Raw genomic sequence first — 6853 nt, forward strand, 5'->3', positions numbered from 1 at the left:
TGCCACAGAGCTATATCTCCAGCCCAATAACTGATATTGGTCAAATTACCCACTCGAGGAGATGGCTTCCAAGAAGCCAAATTCAATTTGATGTAGAAAAATTAAATAAAGGAGTTTCCCGCATTCATGTGTTATAGAGCAAATTCAAGTTCATTTCTTGTGACACATGCTTGCCCACTAGTAATTTAAAGCTTTAACACAGCTGTTGCCCATCAAAATAAATTAGTCATCCAGGACCAGACTCTGTGTGTGGTACCCAGAGAATCTCCATGACATCACTGCATCTCAGAGATAGGGCCTCCATCACCTCGATCCAAAGACCACAAAAGAGAGTTCTTTGGTTATTAGAGTAGCTTTATTTTTTTTTCCAGTGGGATAATCACATTCTAAATATCTTCTGGAACCATTTCATAATTTCCTTATATTTTTTTTGTCAAGGCTGAAATCCTAGATGACTACTCTTTCACTATACCCCATGCTCTTAGACTCTATTATATTTTAGACATCGTTCTTTGCTTCGTACTTGCGTGCCACATCAATTATCCTTCAGAAAAGGTAGAATTTGTCTTCTTTTTGGTGTTGTTGCTGTCTTGTTTTGAGCCCGGGTGTCATCATATTGCCCAGGCTCTCATCCTGGGCTCAAGAGATCTATCCTCCTGCCTCAGCCTTCTGAGCAGCTAGGATTGCAGACACATGTTACTGCATTCAACTTAGTCATACCGAAGCAGAGGAAATTGCTTCTCAGAGAGTTAAATACCTTGTCTGTTTCTGCTCGGTGGTTAAACTGAAAGTTAAACTCAAGGCTGTTTGGACTGTAATTGTTTTGTTGTTTCCTTCTACTGATCTATATAATCTTTTAGCCCTCTCCCAGGTCCACAAATAGTCCTTAGCATCATCTAAGTTTCACTACCCAGAAGGCCATCATACCTTTAAAAATAAAGAGTACGGCAGCTGGAGAGATGGCTCAGCAGTTAAGAACACTGGCTGCTCTTCTGGAGGATGCAGGCCTAACTTCCAGCACATCCACATGGCAGTTCACAACCATCTGTAACTCCAGTTCCAGAGGGACCATCTTCCCTCTTCTGACCGTCTCGGGTACTAGGCATGCATGTGGTGCACAGACATACAAGTAGGAGAAACACCTCTACACATAAAAAATAAAATTAAAAAATAGGCTACCAAAAAAAAAAAGAACATAAAAGCTAGGTAGTGTGCAGATTTCTGTGAGCTCGAGACCAGCTTAGTCTATAGAGAGAGTTCCAGGACAGCCAGAGACACACAGAAAATCCCTTTCTCAAAAAACATAAATAAATAAATAAATAAACAAACAAACAAATAAATAGATCGATTAAAAACAACAAGTGAAACCAAGAGTAGCATGTCCAAAGTTATAGCTCAGTTGAAGGAGCGTTTGCCTAGCATGCAGGAAGACCTGGGTTCGATGCCTACAACCAGTGGCGTCAGCAGGGCACGGTGGTGCACAGCCGCAGTCCTGGCACTGAGGAGGTTAAAGAAGGAGGATCAGAGTTTCACGTTCATCCTTGGAGATGTGATCATTTCCAGACTCTGTTGGGCTATGTGGAACTGTGCTGGCTAGGTGCCATTTTCTCTGGCTGTTTGTTTTGTTTTTGACAACTTGGTGCGTGTAAGCTAGGCTCATCTAGGAAGAGGAAATCTCAGATGAGAAGATGCGTCCATCAGGTTGGCCTGTAGACAAGTCTATGGTGCAATTTCTTGATTGATGTTTGATGGCTGAGAGGGGGTCCAGTTCACTGTGGGCAGTGCCACCCTGGTCTTGTTTATGATTATGGTCCTAAGTTGAACAATAAAGCAAGCTGGGGTCTGAAATGAAGACTCGACGGTGAAGGAAGCTTGCTGCTCATGTTGTAGACCCAGGTTCCAAGGTCGTCTGGCCTCTGTAGACACTAGCTTGGCATGCATGTAGTACATAAATATATGTTTAATCCCATTGATGGAGAATAAGACCACTACCACAGTTTAAAGACAAATTTGAAGCAAACTTTAATTAAATGCTGGCCAAGTGGATGGGCTCTGGCCACGCCCACACCCAGGTTCCTGGGAAATGGCCCAGAATCAAGGGTGGCAAGGGCTTAAAAAGGAAAACCCATAATTCATTGCATTTCCCATCAGGCCCAATCAGAGGTAAGCATACATCCTGATGTATTTCCTGTCCGCATACCTCCTGCCCGTGAGTGATTAAGCACACTGGTACAGCCGGGTCCAACGAACTTTGGTGGAATAAAAGCACGTGACTTATTATCTCCCTTAAACAAGAGCTTCCAGCATTTCAGGAACCATCTGTCCTTGGGCAAAGGTCTGGCAGATCAGAGGCATTTTTGTTTCATGAACTCTAAGGCACAGTCAGTAAAACTTAAAATGTAACTTTGGCTCTCACAAACACCCAGGCAAAACAGTTACACACATAAAGTAAAAGTAAATTTTAAAAAGAAATGTTTGTTGTTGTTTCTTGTCACTTTTGTTTTGTTTCGTTTGAGAAAGTAGGCTGAACAAGCCAAGGGGAGCAAGCCAGTAGGAGCATTCTCTATGGCCTCTGCTTCAGTTCCTGCCTCCAGGTTCCAACCTTGAGTTGACTTCCTACCCTGACTCCTTCATGGCGAACTATAAGCTGTAAAGAGAAATAAACTCGTTCCCCCACAAGCTGCTTCCGGTCATGGTGTTTATCACTGCAGCAGAAAGCTAAGTAGGACAGGAACCTGACAAAAAAAGAAAAAGAGAAAACATCTAATTGAAAACAGTACACCAGGACCTTAAGCCATCTTTCATTTTTTTACATCTATCTCCTTTCTTTTCATTTTTTTTCTTTGTCTTTTTGGTCCGTTTTGTGTTGTAGTAAAACCAGGTCTGTTGATGTAGCTCAGGATGATATAGACCAGGGATCCCCCTGTCTCAGTCTCAGCCCTGGTGTGCACCCTTCTCAGAATTCACAGAAGCGTTCCCTCATCCCTAAGAGAGAGACTCCATTAGATCCACTAATGCAGGATCATGGCTCTCTCCAAAACCCACTGGTTTGGTGTCATATCTCCCAAGACACCCTGAAGTGTCCTCAGCATGAATGGCCACCCTCAGAAGGCAGACGACAGAGATGCATAGGTAACTTCCAGATACCCAGATTCAAACGAGACTGCAGCTTACAAAGACGCAATGGGCAAGCTACTCTCCTTTATTAAGCCTCAGCTGACTAACTCTAAAGTCTTGGCAGTGGCCGCTGATTGTGAGACTATTAGAAGATCAAGTGGGATACCCTCTGAAAAGATCCTGGCCCCAAACTGTATTCAATAAATGAGAGAGAGGCCGCTAGGAGGTCAAGAATTCCATCTTTAATGTTCTTTATGCTCTATCTTGTCGGAGTGTTATGATAGAGATTTGAATCACAATGATATTTTTTAGCTCTCTTCCCCTCCATTAACAAACTCATCTCCGGCAGACTTGAAGGTCCTTTCCATTTTCACTGGATGGGAAATCGAATAATAACTGTAATTTTTAAATCTTATCTCTCTCTCTCTGTGAATTCTTCCAGTGCGGTAGGTTGGCCAACTGTGGGTCCGGCGAGAGTTTTGTCATTCTTCCCAAATGGTGTGTTGGGCTGCGTCTTGATTACGTTAGATCTTATCTCCGGGACCTCTGACATCGCTTGAACAATGGCTGCAAACGTGCACATATGGACTGCGGTTTATTCCACAAGCATGTGCATCGTCTCTCCACACGTCAATGACACTTCATCAGCCCCCTGGACTGAACGTCTTTGCTGCAGTTATCCAAATCCTATATGTAACCCAGTCCCTGAATTTTCTTTGGTTCCATCTCAGAGTTAACTAGTTTTTAAAAAGCTGCTTTCAAATCAGAGTTCAAGTTCGGGTCAAAATGTCCCTCTCCCCACTGCCCCCCCTTACCGTCCCTGCCTCAGCCCCCTCGGAGGCCCCCTCGGCAAACAGCGAGGCACAGAGTGGAACAATTGAATGAAGAAAGGCACGGACAATCGTCCCAGCAGGTCCTGAGGCACTAAGTCAAGATTGCTAGGACACAGGCCATCTGCTTTGTATCCTGACACCACGGGGTGTTTGTTTCAGTCATTTCTCTTCCTTCTCTTTAAGCTCCCAGATCGGCAGCATATTTATAGCCATTCAGTAATACCCCTTAGCTCGGGAATTTCAAAGCCGTTGAGATGAGTGGCAATAATTAACAGTCCTAGGAAATGATGGCTATGGATAAGGGGAAAGAATGGCCCAAGTGAAAATAGAACTCTCAGGTGTTCTGTTAGATACAGCCCTGTAGACACTGGCAACTCCAGGCTCCTGGGATGGAATGGATGCTCTCGAAGTCCCTCCTTCTACCCCTCCAGCCTCACTGATTGTTCAGCGACCTTTTGATGCCTTGGCTTCTAGATGGAAGTTTCTGTCCCACCTGGTCCTCTAGCCATTCAGTCCCAAATAAACACACAGAGGCTGGTATTAATTATAAACTGTTTGGCCTATTGCTCAGGCTTATTACTAACTAGCTCTTGCAGCTTAAATTAGCCCATAATCCTTATGTATTTCTGATTGTAAAACAGGGGATTAGGGTCTGGAGAGATGGCTCAACAGTAAAGAGCACTTGCAGCTCTTCCAACCACCTTTTAACTCCAGCTCTTTAGGATCCAATACTGTCTTCTGGCCTCTGAGGACTGTGGTGATGTTTTGTTTGTGTTTTAACAAATAAAGCTTGCCTGAAGATCAGAGTGCAGAGCTAAGCTACTAGAGGCCTGGGAGTAGTGGCATGCACACACCTTTAATCCCAGGACTCAGGGAACAGAGGTAGAGGGATCTCTGTTAGTTCACGGCCACCCTGAGCTACACAAAGTTTAATCTGTCTAAAGGAAAAACAGAGCTCACACAAAGGTAATCACAGCATTTGGGATCACACACCTTTAATCCCAGCACTAGGGAGGTGGAGACAGGAGTTATGATATTTCTGGGCAGAGAGAGGAATGTAACTGGAAGGAGACAGGAGCTCAGTGCAGTCCCTTTGAGGGGAGCACAGGTGCAAGTCCACACTCAAAGACCAAATAACCTGGGTTCTTTTCACCCCCCCTTGGATTTTTCTGTGTAGCTTCTTTGGAGCCTGTCTTGGAACTTGCTCTGTAGACCAGGCTGGTCTCGAACTCACAGAGATCTGCCTGCCTCTGCCTCCCAAGTGCTGGGATTAAAGATGTGTGCCACCACTACCTGGTGAACCTGGATTCTTATGGCTGCTGAGGATGACAATGGCAAAAATACTGCAGGTCAAGAAGAATCTAGTGAGCTATTGTTATGCCCAAGTTTCTGGTCCCCCAAATGAATTCACAGAGCCAGATTTCTGATGCAAGTTACATGAAGATTTTTAATTCAAACTCAAGTTTAGACCAACACCTTTCCAGCACCCCAGCATGGTGGGTTCAGAAAATGTGGCATGGAGTCCTGGGAGGGTAGAACTTTTAAAGGGGAAACGCTGTAATCAGGGGAGTTCATGTCCTGTTGTCTTGGGATTGGGTAAGGAGTGCATAGGATAAAGTAGTTTCTGAAAATATTGGTCAGTTTTTGGGTGCAAAAAAACTAACAAAGGGTCATTAATAACTGACAAGGTATCTTCAAGAACAGGATGCCTCCTAAGAACATCTGGACCTTGTTAAATTTTATGACTCTGCTCCCTATCTTCTTAATTGGCCATTTTTAGGGTATCTGTTCAAATTTCTGCTATGGCAGCACATTTCTGGAGCTGAGATCACCCCTCACACACTCACCCACACACACATTCATTATATGGCTTAAGATGAAGCCCCCTTCTTTAAAATGGAGTTTGCAAAGTCAGGTCCTCACACTGTTCCTTCCTTCTGCTCTGTTCCATCAAGACCCCAGCCACATTCAAGGTGGCATTTTCCATTCCATTGCTGACACACATCCCATTCATCACTGAAAGACAGGCAAAATAGCCTATGTGTGTAAGCCCAGCACTTGGAGACTGGAGGCCAGGGGATCAAGGACAGCTACAACTACATAACTGGTTCCAGGGCTTCAAAATATCCTATCTCAAAACAAACAACTGACAACAAATTACTAGTCGTTTCTGGAAGGGTTGCTTGAGTGACCAATTTCCAAGGCATGGTTCCAATTCAGCCAGATTGGTGGCCAAGATCATCCACCCAGCACATAGATATTTTTAAGCTTTGCTTGGGTTCTCTCTGTTTATTCCTCCTGCCTCTTCTCTCTAGGACTGCCACACAATTTCAGTTCCTGTGTAGAAATAGAAATCATCAGAGTTCACCTTAGCATTGAGCAAAAAAAAGAAAAAAAACAAAGCTTGTTTGTTATGGTTATGATTCAATTGGTAGAGTATTTGCCTAGCATTTATGAGGCCCTGAGTTCAACCCTCAGCACAGAATAAAGTTAGGAGGGTTAGAAATGCCTCTGAACCCAGCACTCTAAGGGAGAGGCAGAAGGATCAGATGTTCAAGGTCATCCTTGGCTATATAGTGGGTTGAGGCCAACAAGGGCTGTATGAGAACCTGTCTCAAAAAAAAAAAAAAATCAGGTATGGTGGTACAGTCAGGCATTTGGGAAGCAGAGACAAGTAGATTTCTCTGTGAGTTCAAGGCCAATCAGAGTTATATAGTGAAACCCTATCTCACAAAACAAAAACAAAAGACTGGACTCTACATACAGAGTCTCACTGTACAGCCTTGGCTAGCATGGGACTTACTATATAGACCAGGCTGGTCCAGAATTCACAGAGATATGCCTGCCTCTGCCTCAAGGGTGCTGGAATTAAACAAGTTACACCATATACATTCTTTTTTTTT

This window comes from Microtus ochrogaster, chromosome 16 (assembly GCF_000317375.1).
Source record: "Microtus ochrogaster isolate Prairie Vole_2 chromosome 16, MicOch1.0, whole genome shotgun sequence".
In the NCBI taxonomy this organism is placed as follows: Eukaryota; Metazoa; Chordata; class Mammalia; order Rodentia; family Cricetidae; genus Microtus; species Microtus ochrogaster.